Consider the following 21,718-nt stretch of genomic DNA (forward strand, 5'->3'; position numbering starts at 1 on the left):
AATATCTGGACTCCAATCTTCAGAACGGTCTGATTCGGAAGTCAAGATCCTCCGGATGTACATCACTTTTCTTTTTAGCCAAGAAGGGAACTAAAGAACTACGCCCATGTATAGACTATCGAGAACTAAACAGAATTACTGTCCGGGATCGTTATCCCATGCCCTTGATTAGGGACATTCTCGAAGCTGTTAAGGACTTCAAGATCTTCACAAAGATCGATCTACGCGGAGCATACCACTTACTCAGGATCCATGCAGGCGATGAATGGAAAAACGCCTTCCGAACACTGTTGGGTTTGTTCGAATATTGTGTGATGCCGTTTGGATTAGTCAACGCCCATCGGTGTTCTAGCGGTTCATGGACCACATTTTCACTGATCTGCTAGGAACTTCGTAGTAGTGTACTTAGATGTATTTTGATCTACTCCTCCACTCTAATGGAACAGAACCTTGTTAAGGAAGTACTGCAGAGGCTCATGGAAAATCGTCTGTACGCTAAGGTCGAGAAGTGTACCTTTGAGGCAGCCGAAGTACCTTACCTCGGCTTTATCTTATCCTCTAATGGAATACGGATGGATCCGGATAAAGTAAAGGCCATTCTCAGGTGGCCAGAACCTTCTTCTCCTAAGGATATTCAAAGATTTCTTGGTCTGGCTAATTTCTACCGTCGTTTCATTCCTCACTTCTCGGAGATGGTACTTCCTCTGACAATGCTTCTCAAGAAGGGAAGTGTCTTCGATTGGAGTCCTACCGCACAATCGGCCTTTTCGGACCTCAAGAAACTGTTTACCACAGCTCTGGTGCTTATTCAACCGGATCAGCCAAAGCCCTTTATTGTGGAAACAGAGGCTTCAGGCGGAGCCCTCAGAGCTGTTTTGTTACAAGAGGATAATGAAGGAGTAGAACATCCCAACGCCTACTATTCACGTACTCTTACAGTCAGTGAACGAAACTATTCTGTACTCGAGCGAGAACTCTTAGCTATGAGAAGAGCATGCGAGGAGTGGAGACATTTGTTACAATGGGCCACACATCCATTTCTAATTCGCACTGACCACAGGAATCTGCGGGTTCTCCAGCAGATGGAATGCTGCAATTCCCGTCATGCCAGATGGGCATACTATTTCTCCAACTTTGATTTCCAGATAACATATATACCAGGCTCACAAAACGGAGTGGCTGACGCCCTTTCTAGAAGCTGGTCGGAAGAACAGGAAATGGAAGCTACACCTACCGAGAAGGAAAGGATGTTGCCTACCACAAGATTTATAGCAGTGATCGACTGCTTTCTTCAGAAGGTGAGGAAGGAATATAAGACATGGACTAGACAGAAGCTAATGTCTAAGGGTCTTCAAGAAAGAGGTGGATTATGGTTCTACAATTCAGCTATCTTTCTTCCTTCTTCGCAACTCCAAGCCAAGCCGCTACATTTTTGCCATGATCCTCCATTAGCTGGTCATAGGGGACAAAAGGCCACCTACAAACTATTGTCCAGAAGTTTTTGGTGGCCTTCGATGCAAGCTGATGTGAACTCATACGTTAACTCCTGTTTGGTATGTGTAAGTTCAAAGGTCTCTAGACAGAGACCTTTAGGTCTTCTGCAGCAAGCTGATTTACCTTCTCGTCCCTGGGAGAATCGATCTATGGACTTTATCGTAGAGTTACCTCCATCCCAAGGGAAGACAGCTATAATGGTTACTGTTGATTCCTTTTCCATGAAGGCTCATTTCTCCTCTCTAACAGGAGTGCCTTCCGCTTCAGAGACAGCTTCTTTGTTCCTACGAGACATCATAAGATTTTTCCTCGAGTGATCGTCTTGGACAGAGGAGTACAATTGACCTCTAAATTGTGGTCCATTTTGTCTAAGGAACTAGGGATCCATAGAGCATTATCATCAGGATACCACCCTCAGTCCAATGGACAAACGGAGAGACTAAATGCCACACTGGAGGAGTATCTTCGGTGTTTCTGTAACAAGGAACATGATAGTTGGGCATCATTGTTACCCATGGCGGAGTTCACATATAACAACACAGTACATACAGCTATCGGAATGAGCCCTTTTCAGTGTACCTATGGTTACCATCCGCATTTTCTACCCACCAATATAGCCGGAAGTACCAAGGCTCCGGCAGTAGACAAGGTAGTGTCCAAGATCCAACAAGCTCATCAATTGGCAACGCAGACTCTAGAGGAAAGCAGAAGGAACTACAAGAGATATGCCGATGCCAAGAGAAGACCAAATCCTCAATGGGGCCCTGGTTCAATGGTATGGTTGTCCAACAGGTACTTACCTCGCTGGACACAAATGGGCACATTTTCTCCAAGATATATAGGTCCATACAAGATCGAGGCTATGATCAATCCTGTCGCTTACAAGTTGAAGCTACCACCTCGATTCAAGAGAATACACCCAGTATTCCATACTTCTTACTAAAGTCTCATGTGGAAGATCCTTATCATAGGAGTGTTAAGAAGACGAGTGTAGCAGATCTCAAAAAGACCAAGGATTACAAAGTGGACAGATTGGTGGATTAACGTTATCGTCAAGGTATCTTGCAGTATCTGGTACACTGGAAGGGATATCCCAGATCAGAGAGAACCTGGGGGCCCAAAACCCATATAAGTGCTCCAAGACTTGTTCAGAAGTTCCACGGGTTGTACCCGAGTAAGCCAGGCGGTGACCGGCATCGAAGGGGGCATACTGTAATGCATCGACCTTGGAAGGTTTGGAACCGATGGAAGTACACCTAACATGGATGCTGAAAGTTTCATGTGGCGGTCTATGCCTCATTCAAGATGGCTGCCCGCACGTATTTACGCACAACACACCAGTGCTTCGATGCGTTGTATCAAAGTACTTTAGTATCTTCACAGCGCTGTGTTTCTGAACTCTCGCTACCTATTATTGCTTCCTGTTGATTATTCATCTCTTTTCTTCGACTATCTTACACCGCGGTTTACGTACCTTTTTTTCGGGTAGCTTTCCTTATAACGGTTAGATCCTTGTTAATCGCACTTTGAGGTTTGCTCTTTAACTCCTCAGTCTCTGTATCTATCCTTCCCTGCTACGTCTCTTGTTTACTTTCGCCTTGCCTTCCAGTATCATTTCATTTCATATTGTTCCTATTTATTTTAATTGCACTGTTTTCTTCCGCCTGGATTTTCTTCTCTTGAGTGGCAGTCTATCCTTTCTAGGCTGTTACTTACCGGGTTGTCGGTTCGCCGTCTTTGGCGTTCTTCAACCATCCCGCCATTATCCTGTGCTCCTGGACTGCCTTATCTACAAATCCTTCACATCTACAGTACAGCACCTTCATTTCCTTCGGCACCACCTGCTACTTGGAACTGCTTTTTGGACAAGAGATCTCAGTTCTGTCAGGAATAAGGGTAGGAGTGGGGGGCCAGGAACCAGGAGGCGGCCGCGATTGAAATAACAAGAGTTGTGCACAAACTACACTTCCCAGCAGCACCTGGGAGGAGTCTGTAGTCAGCTGAAGGTGATTAGAAACTGCTTATTAGGGGGCCCATGGCGCATGGCAAGAGTGGCTTATTTTCGGTGTATACGGATGTGCTGCAGGCGGAACGAAGGAGATTCACGGACCGTAGGAGGAGCGGCGGTGGCGGCGGCAGAAAACTCTGGAGAGAGTTGCAGCAGGAGAAGAATGGTGTAAGGCTGCTGCTGCTACAAGCCTCATGATACGGCGTCCGGGAGGGCTTCCAAGCCCCCGAACATAAGACAAGTAATTGATGTTGGTGTGAGCGTCCCAGCAGGGAGCTGGTGCTCGGGGAGGGGCCAGGTTAAATGAAGGCATGAATACGGCCCTGTAACGGACAAAAGTGCATGGCAGCTGGTCTGATTAGTCGCTAGTATTGTGTACCACGTTTTGTGATGGGACACTATATACCTGCCCTTTCTTCTCAGGGTTTGGGCAAATAACGTGGTACTAGTGGCATTTGAGTGCTCAGGTGTAGAAAAGACATTGGGGCCGGAGCAATGAAGGAGCAAAACGCTCATGTGCTATGTTTTTGTCCATGTCATGAGCCATGTTTATAAGTGTTGCTTACGCCTGCCCTTGGGGCCATGTGTTATGTTTCTTCACAGTGGGATCAATCCCAATTGTATGTTCCATCATGCTTGCTATATATATGTTGCTATTGAGAAATGAATGTGGTACATGTATCAAGGTGTATTACTACAAGGTTTCAGGGAGTGTAGGGCTTGTTCCTGTTACGTTCCCTGTCCTATCCAAACTAGATTTTTCCCTAATCCTCTTTCCGGTGTTCTTAACTTCCCCACCCTGTCCACAACCTCTCCCTAACCCTCTTCCCCCCCACTGACTGCCACGTGGTGTCCTGTATACTGTATCAGGCACCTGTGCCAACCACGGTGGGAGGGTCGACTTCATTCGGCTTCTGTGGTTCGGGGGAGAGTGTTGATGTCTCTTCCCCTTTTGTTAGTTGATCTTGACAAGTTCTCTCTATGTACTCTTGCGGTCCTTATTATCTTACCCTTGATTTTGGAGAGAACTACTGTATGAACATTCGATACCAGAGTGCATACTACACAGAAGAGAAGACCGGACTCGCTTCTACTCTTCTACACAACCTGAAGAAGACTATTCACACAGGGTTTTTTCAGCTTACGGCTTTTTCCCTGGAATAACGAGTTGACTCCTGGGAGGCTTCTGACATTTGGTTCCTATCCGGTCATGGTGGCCTCCGGGGAGTCACGCCCGTATTTGCATCAAAAGAAGAGTAAAGATACCAGAAAGACACGAAGGAAAAAGAAGACGGAACCCCAAGAAGACTCCGCCGGTGATTCAGGTGAGGAGGAGTTGGAAAGGAGGGGAACTAAGGTTGCAAGTTTTGACAACATCATTGATATAGCGGGTCCATAGTATCATCCTGTCATTGTATGCTTCATCTTTGTATACCACTTTGTCCTGAAAAAGGCCCATGAAAAGTTTGGCCAGGGTTGGGGCATATTTACTGCCCATGGGCAGACTTTTTGTTTGCTGGCAAAACAGGTTGTTCAAAGTGAAAATGTCCAATGTTATGTGTAACATTTCTTTTATCATTTGGATTTGCTGATGGAATGATGCAGACTTGTCTTTGAAGGAATATTCAATAGTAGTTATTGCCCAATGGTGTTGTATTGATGTGTATAAGGCCTTTACATCTAATGTGGCCAACATATACTCCTTATGCCATTCAACCGTCTTCAATTTTTGAATCACACTTGTAGTGTCTTTCAGGTACGATTTTAACTCGCTGGCTCTGGGTCTTAACATGTTATCCAGATATTCTAAGTGACCCATCCTCTGCCACTCAGGATGGGGCGGCCTTCAGGGATTGTGGCAAACTTTTTATGTATTTTGGGGAGAAAGTACATGGTTGGTGTTATTTGTTCTTTTATCGTCAGATATTTTTTCTCTTCATCTGTGATGGGTCCTTGCCTATACCATTTCAAAATGTATTCATCCTACTGTTGAATTATGTCCTTTCTGGGGTTGGTGGTCAAAATGTTGTAGCATCCTGGTGTTCGTAGATGTCTGTTAGCCATTTCAAGAAAATCGGTTCTCTCCATTAGAATGATGTTGCCGCCTTTGTCAACTTCTTTGATTACCACCGTCATGTCTGAGGCTAAGGTTTGCAGAGCTTTGAATTCCATGTTAGTCAAATTGTGTCTCTGGTTTTTGGATTGTTTACTCGACTCCTTTTCCGATGCGATATAAAAATCTTCGGTGACAGTCTTGTAGAAAGTGTCAATAATATTGTCAGGCGGTAGTTGTGGCACAAATTTCGTTTTTGATTTCAATTCTTTGACATGTATTGTGTCTGGTTTGATAGCGAGCTCTTGTAGTATGTTTCTCATATCAAAGGTCTCTGCTTCCCCTAATAATCTTACAAGATACATGTCTTCAATTTCTCCAATAGTTAAATCACTATTTTCTTTGTGCTGCTCTTATATAGTCTGCAGTTGCTTTAGTTGCAAAGAACTTTTTTAATTTTAATTTGCATACAAACTTGAAAAGGTCTATGTGTATGTCCACATTATTAAATCTTGATGTCAGAGCAAATGAATGTCCCTTGTTATGGACCCTCCTTTCATCTTCTGAGATTGTTCTGTTTGATAGATTCAAAACAAGACAGTTTATTGTTTGCTCCTGTTTACTACTTTCACGCTTACCCTTGTGTATCTTTTGTTGATGTTCTCGAGTGCTTCTGGGTTGCCAGAGTCTTGTACCCCCTGCCTTCCTCTCCTCCTTGAGTAGGTTGGGTTGGTCCCGTAGTTGTTGGTAGCTGAAAGCGGACCTGCTTCTGTGGGAAGTTCCTATTACCTTTTTTATATCTCTTAACTTGGCTCATGTAGCCTTGGTCTCAGGTCCTTTGTCACTTGTACTGGCAACTTCTGCTACAGTGTTCTCGGTTTCCGAATCTGCGTCTGAGCTAGCCGAGGAGGTGTTAGGCATGCTACATCTGAAAGAGGGTTTTTGGTATTGATTGCATTTCTCTTGGAATGTATAGACTCCGTTGTCTCGGTAATCCCTTTCGTCTCTATAGCATTTTCTCAATTTTCTTAATTTTACCTCATCCTGGTAATTCTTTAATATTTCATGCATCTTCTCATAGCTTCTTTCTTTCGTTGCTTGTAGGGATTTAATTTCCGTTATATCTTTTTTGATACTCGATTTGTTCCATAGATCATTTGTGCTCCCTTGTAGCATGTTCTATTAAGAGTTCCAACATCATCTTCGAGCTACTATTGAGGTTTCTTTCCCACATACCCGCAAGGTCTTTGTCATTATTAAAATTCAGAAAAATTAGAATTCTTATACCCCTTGGAATGAGTTCATTCTTGACGTAATTTTCTATTGAGACTATTTCACAGTATTTATCTAATTCTTTTTTAGTAGTTTAAAGAACTATTCAAACCTTTAACACACTACAGGATTTATACCATATGCTGTGTTAAATGCTGTTCATAAGTTATAGATTGTAGCAATCAATATTGATATGTGATACAACTGTCTGGTCCATTGGCATGGTTCGGAACTAGCGGATGAAATTATTTAAGGTATCACTTAGAAAACAGACCAAGAAAAAATCTATCATTTGTTGTTATATATTAGACATCCCAATTTGTGAATCCAAATTAGAGAGGACTCCTGTACAACAGGATATGTTAACTGTATATGTGTATTTCAATTTGCAAATGTGTATAATAAGGTAATCCCAATTCGTTTGGTTAATTAGGAACAGTCAACTGTGGGAACTAACGTTAAACGATCCGCTTTTGTAGAATCAGCTCCTCGTACATATTAATGGAGAACATTTTTTTATTTCTCAAACCATTTTAACAAGGTACATGACGGAGCAAATTACGTGTAATATGACACGTTGACTAAAGCAAGATGAATCCAATATATAATAATGTTTAATGTGGATTGCACAATCGCATTTAGATTGGGGCAGTTTACTTTTGATCACTGAGAAAACATGACGTACAATGCCCAAAAGATGGCGGCCGTACTCTGAGATTCAACCAGCACGCAACACTAGCAGTGAAAGGGAAAAGGGACATATGCCCCATCGTTACTATAGCAACCGTAAACAACATATACCTGACGGCAACTCACGTCCTAACAGCCAACGCAGGAGATTTCAGCACACAAAGCTACGGTAAGAGACTAACATGTTCAGATTTGTAAGTATTAGCGAGCATTAGCACTAGAATTAATGTATCTACATTTCAAGTACCGGACACTAGAGCAGACTGTAACACAAAGCACATACCCTAACAGGTGAGCACTCCCTATTTAAAAAGTATAATCGTGCATACCTTGTAAGTTTTGCGTCATTAAACACTCAGAAGAACATCATTACAATGATTTTAGGATATTTGAAATTGAAGTGTTCTGGCAATTAGCACAGCCGCTGTAACGCGCATAGGCTCTTAGATTAGATAAGCGCAAACTGCATCCACTCAGTTTAAGCGGGTACCAAGTGTCACTCACGATCTGTTATTTTGCCAATTATTCGCCGAGATTTAACCCAATAAGTTCATGCCTGACTGCACCAATATTGGAAGATGAATGGTAAGGAGAGCGCATCTGTAATAATTACACAATTTCTGAACAAGATATCAATCCAGTACACCTTGATGAGTACCTAACTTAACATAGAATTGTATAACCCTGCATTAAGGTATTGTAACCATGTAGAGAATGGTGAAAATATCTACATTATTGAATATCTTATTTTAGTCCTGTTAGCAAGCAAATGTAAATGTCTGTTTTGTGAATTTTAACCATGATTTAAACTTGGGAATACGTCATCATGGTGCTACTTATTGTAAATAGGTTTGATTGTACCACAGTGGCCTCCTAAATCTAGTTTCTACATGTTTGGAACTTTGACGTTCATACAACTTTATCTTCTTATTTCTTCTCTCTAACCTCCTAATAATCCTCCCCTATACCAACCGCTGTCTCTCTATGACTTAACTTTATTTGATCATGACGAACTAATACATCACTGAATATGGTTATTCACCTTGATATATTTGATGCATTGAATCTATGTAAAGTTTTCTTTAGTTATAATTTCGAATACCATATGCCCAGGTTTGAAAAAGGTGGCAAACACCGAAACACGTGTCATCACAAAGGGCACTTAATGATTTCTTCTCTACATTAAAATGTGATGTTCAAAACTTAACTGGCGAAGATCTATGAGTATCGTTTTAGTGTAGATATGATACAAGATAAAAATCGATAATAAAATACATGATGAATGAGACAATCAAAGAAACAATCACACACATTTATCATCAGAACCCTAAACATTAAAACTTCTTTAAAAACTCTTTCCATATTTGGAATGCTGCTGTAGATACAACCAGATAAGTTGTATCTATACACACCGTATTTTGTACTTTGTGGGTCGATCTGTGTCTAAGGCTTGTTTTAGCCAAGTGCACAATATAAGCTAGAAAAAACTTCTGCTGAGGGCGATCAGATTGGCGCTTATAGCCTTTTTGCCTTCTATCCTGTTCATGACAGACAACAAGTGGCCATGCGTTACCTCAACAAAAGAGGTGCTGTAGGGTCACTACCACTGTACAAGGAGGGAGTGCAGCTCTGGTTTTGGGCTGTACATAACAGAATTTCTCTGTCGGCTGTTCATCTAGCTGGGGAACAGAATACAACAGTGGATGCTCCGAGCAAGCAGAGCACACTCTCCCATGATTGAGAGTTGGCTCGGGAACTCTTCTAGAGATCTTGGGTCTTTGGGGAACCCCTCAAGTAGATCTGTTCATGTCCACTATCAACAGGAAATGCAACTTGTTCTGCTCCAGGAAATGTCCTCCAACAGGAGCTCTGGGGGACTCGTTCATGGTGGACTGGGAATTTCCAATATGGGATGTAGTCCCACCAGTCTCTATCATTCCTCGTATCATCAGGAGGTTGAGGAAGTTTGGGAAACCCACGATCCTGATTGCCCCGGATTGGGCCAGGAGGACTTGGTACCCGGACCATCTACAAATATCATCTGCACTCCATTCTATCTTCCGCAGAGAGTAGATCTACTTTCACAAGAGGGAGGCCATCTTCTTCAGCCAGGAATCGGAACACTGAACCTTCACGCCTGGTTTCTGAGAGGCTAAGATTCTAAGATTGGGACCTCCCGAGAGACATTATGGAGGTGTTGCTTTAGGCTAGAAGACAAAGAAAAGCCCTATACAACTGCCGTTGGAACAAGTTTTGCAGCTGGTGTAGAGCTAAAAATATAGATCCTTTCTCTTGCAATACACCTGCAGTGCTGTCTTTTTTATTTTTTTTTTACTGCACCTAACCCATCGGGGGCTGCCGGTGGCTACCATTAAGGGATACTTGGAGTTATATATTTTTAAACACATGGCAGAACAAGGCTCCTACTGTCATGATCTCTGCTTCCAAAAGGTCAGGATTTTCCCAACTCCCTTGGAAGCAGATCCATAACCCAGGTTCCGAGTGCCAACCAGTCCCAATTGGGACCTTTTGGACCCAGTCCTGGCGCCAGTGGCACCAGGCTCATAAATATGCCCAGTCCCAGTGCTGGATGCGCCGGGCTCATAATGCTTGGGTGGACTTACCTGCAGCAGACCATGCTGCTTACTTGCCTGCCAGTTGAGCCTCTGATCCTCTTCTGTTTGGAACTACTTTTCCTGTTGGGTGGGGCAGGAGCCACTCCCTAGATTCAGAACACTGGAACTCTTCTGGAAAGCAGGAACTCTTTTCTTACCTAGGTGTGGCTGTGGAAGGAGACACCTAAGCACTACAGGAGGCTATTTCAACCACACCCGATGGATGAATCTTGCTTTGCGTTATTCTGCATCCTCTGCAGCAGAACGCTCATTGTGTCTTCTGCATCTGATCCTGGGCCTAAGGGAAAAGGCTTACCATCCTGAATCCAGTCTTCAGCAACACCTATAAAGACAAGAAAGAACAGGTTAGCATTACGGTCTTCAGTGACAGCTCTTCACTTACCTGGTCCATCGGCTGTCACCAACGCCTCGCGCTGCATTCCGGCATCTGAAAGACAAAGGCTTACCTACTCTTTGTGCGCTCCGGAGGTCTTCACACTGCATTCCGGCATCTGAAAGACAAAAGCTTACCAACTCTTCGCGCGCTCCGGAGGCCTTCGGCGCTGCATCCCGCATCTGAAAGACAAAACAAGGTGCGTTTAAAGACATTGGGGAACTTTAATACCCACGTGCCATTACTCCTTTCCACATCTAACCCAGTGGGTATTCCGGCACCCTGCAGCCGCTCCGAACTTGTACCTGCAAAATAAAAAGACAGTTAGAGCGCATCGTGAAGCAGGCAACAAGCGCTTACTTATGTGCTTCCAGGCGCTTCTATTCATCACACGGGCTCCATCTTCAACTCACTTCAGCCCGTCATCCGCCATCCCCGGAACCCTGCAAAACAAGAAACATCATTACTAAAGACTTTAAAGACATTAGAATTACTCGAAACTTACCGTTCGTGCAGTAAACGACGGACAGCAGTCCTCTGAAGTCAAGAGGCCTGCTCCCCTTATCCAGTGAAGAAACTGGTTACAGCACCCTGCCCCGAGGCAGATGGAGAGCACGGCGTTCACTTACTTAAGGTGAGAGCGTTAACCTTTGGGGTTCTACAGGAGAAGAGAAAGGGAAGAAGAGAGAGACATTCAATAACCCAGTTCCTTAATCCCATATTTTCTATCTGCAGACATCTTACCCTTCGAGTCAGACATACAGTGCACAGAGGTCCAGCCCAAAGAGCCAGCCGTGTGTTACACATCACCTTTGAAGATACGGTATACGCCCAGTCAAGACCGGCGCCTCTACGGGAATCAGGTGAGCGTTACAGAACGCAAAGCCTACCACAAAACTCCCGTCCAGGCGCTATGGAAACCTCGGATACCGACCAGCTAGCCCAGTTACTTGGGGAACTAAGGGCAGAAGTGCATGCAGCCCGTCAGGAAACGAACGCTCTAAGAAGGGAACTGATTATTTCCAAGGAGCGAACAGATGATCTCGCTAGACAATTGCTACAGTCACAAGCCGGACAGACCCCGTTACCCGCATCTGGGGGAAATCTTCCTTCTACATCCTCTATGAATCCAGTGCAGATCAACCTACCTGGGAATGTACCTCTAGCTCCACCCGAACGATTTTCTGGTGACCCAAAGAGGTTTGCAGTATTTATCAATCAGTGCCGGTTGCATTTCTTATGCCGGCCAGCAGCCTTTCCAACTGATCAAGCTAAAGTAGCTTTCGTGCTTTCGTACCTTAGTGGCAATGCGGCAGACTGGTCGATCCCTCTAGTAAATCAAGATGATCCGGTCCTCCATGATTTTCAAGCTTTTCAGCTCAGTATGGAAAAACTGTTCGCAAGACATTCACAGGGGCAGGCCTTGGACAATGAGCTTCTTTCGTTGCGGCAAGGTAATCAAGACCTTTTGGCTTATATTGCGTCTTTCAACAGACTGATAGTGGAAACTCAATGGCCTGAGGACAAAAGGATTACGCTGTTTTATAGAGGTCTACGTGGAGAGCTCAAAGATGTGTTAGCCCAAGTAGTGAATCCCCCACAAGATTGTTCGGACTATATAGACTTAGTCGTTCAAATAGATCACAGACTGCAGAACAGGAAGGCCGATCGTTCCAAGTTTGATGCTCGAGTATTTTCCAAACCGCCAACTCCTTCCAAAGGAGTAGACTCCGGGGAACCCATGGAAATAGGGGGTCTGAAAGGTCCTCTAACACAAAAGGAGCGGGAAAGGAGAAAACAGTTGCAATTATGCCTCTATTGCGGAAACTCAGGGCACTTTCTTCGAGACTGTCCGGTGAAACCTGCCAAGAAGGCAGTAGGAGCTGCAGTTACCAAAGTTACAAACTCTGAGCAGGGAAACAACCTCGCCCGACAAGAATAGAGGTCCTCTTGCCGAGCGTGAAAACCAGTTCCGTGACCTCGCATTTCGTGATACCTATGGTCCTCATTAGCCCTGATAATCCAGATCGATTACATGCAATTGAAGCTTACGTCGACAGCGGTGCCATCGGCAATTATGTGGATCATGAAATGGTTTTGAGGATGAATCTAACTCTTTGTCCCAAGGCTGTAAAGGACGTCATTACTACGGTGGATGGTACGGAGATAGCCTCCGGGCCAGTAACGCATACCACTCAAGAGGTGACGCTAGTAAGTCAAGATGGACACCATGAGAAGATCGTGTTCGATGTGATCAAGGCCCCTCAGTTTCAGATTATTCTAGGAATACCTTGGTTAGAGAAACACAATCCTCTGATCGATTGGCGAGCAAGAACGGTCCAGTTTCCAGAATGTGTCTCTACTTGTCACCCTCCACCTGGTGTTGCACTGGCAGCAATTTCTTCAGAGACTCCCCAGTTACCTCCCGAATACCTAGAATACCAAGATGTTTTCCAGAAGGATCAGGCTAACTCTCTACCTCCTCATAGGTCTTATGACTGCCAGATAGACCTGATACCTGGATCTACTCCTCCTTGTAGTAGAATTTATGCCCTCACCGAGCCTGAGAACCTTCACCTTCGACAATACCTGGATCAATACCTGGCAAATGGGTTTATTCGTCCTTCCAAGTCCCCTGCTTCTTCAGCTTTGTTCTTCGTTCCAAAAAAGGAAGGAGACCTTAGAACTTGTATCGATTATCGCTCCCTGAACCAGATCACCGTTTAGAATAGATATCTGTTACCTTTGATCCATGAACTCCTGGACCAAGTCAGAAAAGCATGCATATATACAAAGCTGGATCTTATAGGAGCTTACCACTTGGTACGAGTAAAAGAGGGCGATGAATGGAAGACGGCCTTCCGTACCAAGTATGGGCTATTTGAATATCAGGTCATGCCCTTCGGACTTTGCAATGCCCCGGCCGCCTTTCAATATTTTATGAACGATGTCCTCAGAGAGCTCATAGATGTGTGTGTTGTTGTTTACATTGACGACATCCTCGTTTATTCTTCATCGAAATCTGAACATCGGAAACACGTGAAAATGGTCCTCGAAAGATTGCGTCAACACAAACTTTTCGCTAAGTTGGAAAAATGTGTTTTCAACGTGACTGAAGTTGAATTCTTGGGATTCATATTATCACCTGGCGGAGTGCGTATGGATTCAAAGAAGGTCGATGCAGTTCTCAAATGGCCATCACCATCCTCCGTAAAAGGTGTGCAAAGCATGTTAGGCTTCGCTAACTTTTACTGCAGGTTTATCCCCGAATTCTCTCGAATAGTCCAGCCCATCACTGCCTTGTTAAAGAAAAATAAACATTTTGAATGGTCTACCGAGGCGGAACAAGCTTTCCAGGATTTGAAGACTAAATTTATCTCTTCACCAATCTTAAAACACCCTCGCCCCGAACTCCCCTACATCGTGGAAACTGATGCTTCAAGCCTTGCCATGGGGGCAGTTCTATCACAAAAGGACCCGGTAACCAATCAGTTGCATCCCGTGGCATTTTGGTCCCGCAAATTCTCGCCTCCTGAAATCAATTACACGATTACTGACAAGGAACTTCTAGCTATCAAGTCTGCCTTTAAGGCTTGGCGGCATTATCTGCTGGGGGCCCGACACACCGTTACTGTGATTACGGATCACCGAAAGCTGCAATATTTGAAAACCGCAAAAGCCCAATCCTCTAGACAACTCCATTGGGCATTATTCTTTGCCGAGTTTGACTTCATAATTACCTATCGACCTGGTACAAAGAACGGTAAAGCTGATGCCCTTTCTCGGATGGGAGTGGAAGAACACTTGATCAACCCTAAACCTGTACCAATCATTCCCGAACAAAGAATTCTGGGTGTAATCGCCACAGAATCCATAGAGGAAGTTAAGGATAAAGCCAGGCAACTTGTAACTCCAGCAGACATACAGAATTGGCATCTGCAGGGAAAGGACTTTGCAGTAAAGGACAACTTATTGTATTTCCAAGAACGATTATACCTACCCAGCACAGATTTACAGAAAAAAGTAATCTCTTGTTATCATGATTCTTTAATGGAAGGACATCCCGGTATGGCCAAGACCTCAGAAAAGATCAAGCGCTACTTCTGGTGGCCGTCTTGGAAAAAAGATATCAGAGACTTTATAATGTCCTGTGGAGTATGCGCCCAAAACAAGAGTCAAAAGGAAAGACCAGCAGGCCTCTTACGCCCTATTGACATCCCACCTCGCCCTTGGCATACGCTTTCTATGGACTTCATCACCGATCTACCTCCATGCTCCGGATACAATACGATTCTAGTAATCGTGGACTTATTCTCCAAGATGGCGCATTTCATTCCGCTCAAAGGCTTGCCAACAGCAGCAACTCTGGCCCGAGAATTTCTCGAAAACATCGTCCGACTGCACGGTTTTCCTTCGGTTCTAATTTCGGATCGAGGTAGTCAATTTATTTCTCATTTTTGGCGAAGTTGCTGTCGGTCGGCTCAAATTGATGTGAGACTATCGACCAGTCACCACCCTCAGACCGACGGACAAACCGAGAGGACCAATCAAACTCTGGAACAGTATTTACGCTGCATGCTGCAACAAACTGAAAAAACTTAGAAAGACATCCTTTGGATAGCCGAATATGCCTACAATAACTCTGCCCATTCGGGAACTGGGAAAACCCCGTTTTTTCTTTTGTACGGCAGTCATCCTCGAACCTCGGAGTTGGATCCCCTCCAAGATCTTGAAACACCAGCAGTAGACTACCTGCATTCTACAATCACCCAAGCCTTTAAGGAAGCGGTTTCTCACCTTCAAAGGGCTAAAGAACAATACAAGAAAGGAGCAGATCAACATCGGAAGGAAGCCCCTCAATATCAAGTAGGGGATCAAGTCTGGTTATCCACCAAATATCTACCTCTAAAAGGGCCACGCACATTCAACCCAAGATACCTTGGTCCCTATTCCATCACTACCATAGTAAACCCAGTAGCGGTCAAGTTGGACTTGCCCCCGCAAATGAAGATACATCCGGTCTTCCACGTCTCTCTATTAAAACCCGTGCAACCTCAAACCCGACTAACTAAATCTCCAAAACCTATCCTAGTTGATGGAGAACTCGAGTTTGAAGTCAAAAGCATTCTGGACTCCAAGATCTCCAAATCTAAACTATTTTACCTAATTGACTGGAAAGGCTAAGGCCCCCAAGAGAGATCCTGGGAACCTGCTGAATATGTCCACGCTCCTCGCCTAATCAAAAGATTTCACCGAACATTTCCTGACAAGCCAAAACCCCCGGAGAAGCCCGGTTTGGGAGGGGCCTTGAGGGGGGGTACTGTCATGATCTCTGCTTCCAAAAGGTCAGGGTTTTCCCAACTCCCTTGGAAGCAGATCCATAACCCAGGTTCCGAGTGCCAACCAGTCCCAATTGGGACCTTTTGGACCCAGTCCTGGCGCCAGTGGCACCAGGCTCATAAATATGCCCAGTCCCAGTGCTGGAAGTGCCGGGCTCATAATGCTTGGGTGGACTTACCTGCAGCAGACCATGCTGCTTACTTGCCTGCCAGTTGAGCCTCTGATCCTCTTCTGTTTGGAACTACTTTTCCTGTTGGGTGGGGCAGGAGCCACTCCCTAGATTCAGAACACTGGAACTGTTCTGGAAAGCAGGAACTCTTTTCTTACCTAGGCGTGGCTGTGGAAGGAGACACCTAAGCACTACAGGAGGCTATTTAAACCACACCCGATGGATGAATCTTGCTTTGCGTTATTCTGCAGCAGAACGCTCATCGTGTCTTCTGCATCTGATCCTGGGCCTAAGGGAAAAGGCTTACCATCCTGAATCCAGTCTTCAGCAACACCTATAAAGACAAGAAAGAACAGGTTAGCATTACGGTCTTCAGTGACAGTTCTTCACTTACCTGGTCCATCGGCTGTCACCAATGCCTCGCGCTGCATTCCGGCATCTGAAAGACAAAGGCTTACCTACTCTTCGTGCGCTCCGGAGGTCTTCACACTGCATTCCGGCATCTGAAAGACAAAAGCTTACCAACTCTTCGCGCGCTCCGGAGGCCTTCGGCGCTGCATCCCGCATCTGAAAGACAAAACAGGTTGCGTTTAAAGACATTGGGGAACTTTAATACTCACATGCCATTACTCCTTTCTACATCTAACCCAGTGGGTATTCCGGCACCCTGCAGCCGCTCCGAACTTGTACCTGCAAAATAAAAAGACAGTTAGAGCGCATCGTGAAGCAGGCAACAAGCGCTTACTTACATGCTTCCAGGCGCTTCTATTCATCACACGGGCTCCATCTTCAACTCACTTCAGCCCGTCATCCGCCATTAAGAAACATCATTACTAAAGACTTTGGGGTTCTACAGGAGAAGAGAAAGGGAAGAAGAGAGAGACATTCAATAACCCAGTTCCTTAATCCCATATTTTCTATCTGCAGACATCTTACCCTTCGAGTCAGACATACAGTGCACAGAGGTCCAGCCCAAAGAGCCAGCCGTGTGTTACACATCACCTTTGAAGATACGGTATACGCCCAGTCAAGACCGGCGCCTCTACGGGAATCAGGTGAGCGTTACACCTTCTTTAAGATGCCTATTTTGATACAATTCTTGAAAGGACTCACCTATACATTCCCACCAGTCCCTTTTATGGTTCCTTCCTGGAATTTGAATTTAGTACTTACTTCTTTAATGAGTGCACCATTTTAGGAGCTCCATTCCTGTCCTCTCAGTTTGTTAACCTGGAAAACCATATTTTTAGTGGCCATGACTTCTGCCTGCAGGGTTAGTGAGCTACCAGCTCCATCTTGCAAGCCACTATTCAGTGTTCTCCAAAGAGAAGGTAGTTTTGAGGGTTTGTCACTCTTTCCTTCCCAAGGAGGTTTCTGAACTTCATCTGAAACAGAAGATCACACTGCCAGCTTTCTACGGCCTCCTCACTCTTCTAATGATGAAGTGACATTACAAAGGCTTGACCCGAAAATGGCTTTGTTTTTACATTTCAGGAATGTCAGCCATCAGACAGGATGAGCAAATATTTATTAGCTAGACTGGTCATAAATTAGAACAAGCAGTGACCAACAAACACTCTCACAATGAATCATGTATGCATTTCATAGTGCTACTCCATTGCTGGAAAGGATGTCCCTGAGAACTTAAGATCCTATTCCACCAGGTGTGGCAACTACTTCGGTTCTGCAAAGAGTTGTACCATTCCAGAATAGTTCAATGCCACATCCTGGTCCTCCCTCCATACTTTCTCAAAGCATTACTGCTTAGACCCTCTGCCAGGGCAGGACGCGTGCTTTGGAAGAGCAGTTCTGCACAATATTATGTTATAATTAAAATTCCCCAAAAATCCACTTCTCCCACCTCCATCTCCAAAACTGATATGGGAGTCTATATTAGTGAGTAATCTGTGGGAAGACGCAATCCATTCAAACAAATTACTTACCCCCGCTAATGTTCTTTCTGATGGATGCTTCTCCCACAGATTCCTTATCGCCTAACCCTCTGACTGTGAGCACATTTTTGTTCTTCTTTCGTTCAACGCCCATGCAGGTTAATTAGTTCCTCAAGACGGTTGAACAAAGGAGGCCAAAACTAGGGACTGAGGCAACGTGCACAGTGCAGGCTATTTATACTACCACATGGTTGCGTCCGGAAGCGGTCAGGCTAACTGTCGAGTGATGTCAATAGACAGCACCCCCTGCTGTCAAAAAGATTTCAGTGACTGCAAAGCAGGGTATAAATAAATATAAAATGATGAATCTGTGGGAGGAATATCCATCAGAAATAGGGTGAGTAATTTGTTATTCTCTCCTTCCGATCTCCTCTGATCCCACCTTTACTCGTTTTCTGTCATCTACTCTTGATTTCTACCTTGACATATTGTTATACTTCACTTCCTCCACTGTTGCTCTAACTAGTTTTTCCTCCTTACCCCTCTGTTCCTTCTTGCCACTCCTTGTCTTCTCCCTCCTCCCCCTTGCTCCTTTCCCATTTCCCTCTTCCCGCTCTTGTCTCAGTCCCTGCTCTTTAGCCTCTGCCTCCACTCTTATGCTTTTAGTCTCTGCTCTATCCCACCTCCACCCTTCTCTGACACTTTTGCTCCTTTCTCCTTTCATGGCTTAAGATCTAAGTGTTCAAGATATTGCTGTGGGGAGGATCAGGATCCCTAGTCGTGTAGGGCCCCTTAAATTCTGGATTTTCCCTTTTCCTTGGCACAAAATGGCGTTATGATCATAGTGGCATTTTCAATATGTATTTGGCTGCTATTTTGGTCTTTAAGAGGACCCCCAAATGGGCTCCTTCTTAGCTATGCCCACAGTTGTACAGTTATTGGGAGGGTTATTGAATCAGTTTTCACTGCAATGGTTTCTTGTTCTTTCATGGGATTTTTACCTTATTCTTACAGTTTTAATGTGGGCTCAATTTGAACCTTTACAATCATGCCCTTTATAGTTGCTCACTATTAAGGCGATTTTCCTCGTTTCCATCACTTTTGCAGAGCTGGTGAGTGATCTCCAGGCTCTTTTTGTCATGCCTCATTACCTCAACTTCCGCAGGGAAATGGTGACTGTAGAGTAAGACCATCCTGTCTACCTACGGTAGTGTCAGAAGGCATCTCCTGGCCTTTTTCCTCTGACTAACCTTTCTTTGACGGCAGAGAGGTATCATTGTTTGGATCACAAAGGTTTCCAAGTCTCGTGGATAATGGATATAAAAAATGATGACCAGCTCAGGCAGGCAGGGCTGATTCCAAACAGGCCCTGTTCAGATGGATTGTTCTCCTCAATTCCAGTGCTACGATCTGGCAAACAAGCATGTGTTTGCATGTCTACTAGACTATTCAGGCAAAGGCTTGGAGGCTACATCTGCTTTATGGGCAACAGCAGTAACAATGTCATCATCATAGAATTATGAATGGGTGAGGATGGTTTCCACTTTAGGTTTCAGAATGGTGCCAGAGAGCACTTGCTTTGCTTTAGTTATTTGTGGTGTCACTGGAACCCATCGGTGTATACCACTCGTTTATCCACTCATCATGTTTTGTATACATATTTCTCAACTGACCTCAACAGGCCGTTTGTTGTTATCCCATCATCTCATATTTATATAGCTCGAAGCTAGGTCTGAAGCTGTACAGATAATTGAGCAAAAGGTTGTTGGAGAATTCAACATGTCATCAAGTAAAAATTATCAATAACTAGCACAGTGCAATATATGGATGAGGGTTGTGACAAATTCAGGGAATTAGTCCCTACGGGTAGCCCTCTTTTTGGGACTAGGGAGGTGAGCCCGCTAAGAACTATACCCCCTAGGGTTTAGGGCAAGCAGGATCGCACTGGGGTTGACCATCTCCTTAGAGAACAGGCAATCCCTAAACACAGATATTATCCTTCCTTGTCTCAGGAAGCTAATAGTTTTGTTGGCTATATGGGAGTTAAACTGTATAATAACTTGCAACTTCCTACACTAAAAGCTGGTATGGTTTTTGGCCCTTTTAGGGCATTGTCCACTCATATGAAGAGAGATCAGAGAATAGACCCCCTTGGTTGTGTGGAGGTAAAGACCCAATCAGTGTTGCTATACAAGAGAAGAGTAGCCTGCAGAGGAGAACTGTCCTCCTGGAAAGTGTGGCAAGAAGAAGGATCAAGACACAGACAAGCCTGCCGATTGAATGTCAGCCTTGCCAAGACATAGACCGGCAAAGTCCACCCGTGAATAGTCTCAAGCAGTGGACGGCACCTGAGTGGCAAATGAGAGGTGCGACAAAGAAGTGACGGCAACGCCCCGCATGAAGACAGCTGGAAGGCAGCTCCAACTCTGTCAGATACTGAACACCATGAAAGGCCAGAACAAAGAATCCTCTTTGGCCTATTGGACCGTCTTCCAGGAGGAACACCCCCAGAGATGGAATGTTCACGGTCGCTCCAGGAAACCGGGAGGTGGGTGGAAGGACTCAATGTGACAACAAGGCGGGATTGAAACCCAAGACCCCACGTAGGGGTAAAAGCCAAGAGATAACTACCTGGAGACACTCCAAGGTGGGGGTGAGAGAAACCAGGCCCCAAGACAGAGTGAGAGAAACCAGATCCCAGGGCGGAGTGAGAGAAACCAAACGAGACCCCAAGGGGTTGTGACTGAAACTAGATCCACAAAGCGGGGTGACCAAAACAAGACCTCTAGGTGGGGTGACCAACACCAGACCCCAAGGCGGGGCGAGAGAACCCGGACCCCAAGGCGGGGCGAGAGAACCCGGACCCCAAGGCGGGGCGAGAGAACCCGGACCCCAAGGCGGGGCGAGAGAACCCGGGCCCCAAGGCGGAATGAGAGAACCCGGGCCCCAAGGCGGAATGAGAGAACCCAGACCCCAAGGCGGGGGTGAGAGAAGCCAGACCCCAAGTCTCGGGGAGAGAAACAAGGCTTCAAGGCGGAGTGAGAGAAACAAGATTCCATAGACGGTTAAAAACCAGGAGGTAGCTCACTGGAGACTGTAAGAGCCCTTGGTGGGGAGCCCAAGGAGAGCACCCTGCACTTATGGGTTGGGGTAAAGACTGAGACAAAATCCCTGGCAATCCACAACCTGAAGAGGGGATGCTAGAACAATGAGCCCCTTTTTTTGATAAACGAGACATACGCATGGGGTCTGAAACCAGCCACCATTCTTTTGTTGGGCAAAAGCTCTTATTTTACCTTTTTTACAGTTAGGCCTGTTTCTGTTATAGTGGTAGGGATAGAAATCGGGATAGAACAGTTTTGTGGACGGAAGGCTATTTATTTTTTTGGCTATCCTGACAAGCACTCTTTTAGACTCCTTCTTTTCTTTAGAATGGGGCAGAGAAAGGTAGGGGCAGCTCATGTTTTGGTGTTCAAAATAAAGGAAACTTTAACTCAAAAGGCCATCTTGTCCATCTCCTGATTCTTGCTTACCACAGCGTGTGCACAAGATAGTCTGATTCTAGTTTACACTAATGTGGTGTTGAAAGATATAGGTCTTCAGTTCTTAAACTGAAGGAAACGTGGAGCAGTCCAGATTGATACTGGCAAGGAGTTCCAGTGGACTGGAGCGTAGTACGAGAATTACTGTTTCCCGTTGTTGTCCTTGCTAGCCAATACTTTTGTTACATATTGCACATCCTTATAGTAAGTACTGTACTAAAAATCTTCATTCAGGGCAAACAGTTTCAA

The 21,718-nt window shown here is 45.0% G+C and overlaps 1 protein-coding gene across 9 annotated transcripts in view; it reads left to right on the top strand.

Annotated features, from left to right (window-relative positions):
* Positions 1-21,718, top strand: part of SENP7 (SUMO specific peptidase 7) — a 1,759,378-nt gene that overhangs the window by 1,333,032 nt on the left and 404,628 nt on the right. The gene's annotated exons all lie outside the window — the stretch shown is intronic.

The sequence above is a fragment of the Ambystoma mexicanum genome, chromosome 7p (assembly GCF_040938575.1).
Source record: "Ambystoma mexicanum isolate Mex_15411 chromosome 7p, UKY_AmexF1_1, whole genome shotgun sequence".
NCBI classification, from domain to species: domain Eukaryota; kingdom Metazoa; phylum Chordata; class Amphibia; order Caudata; family Ambystomatidae; genus Ambystoma; species Ambystoma mexicanum.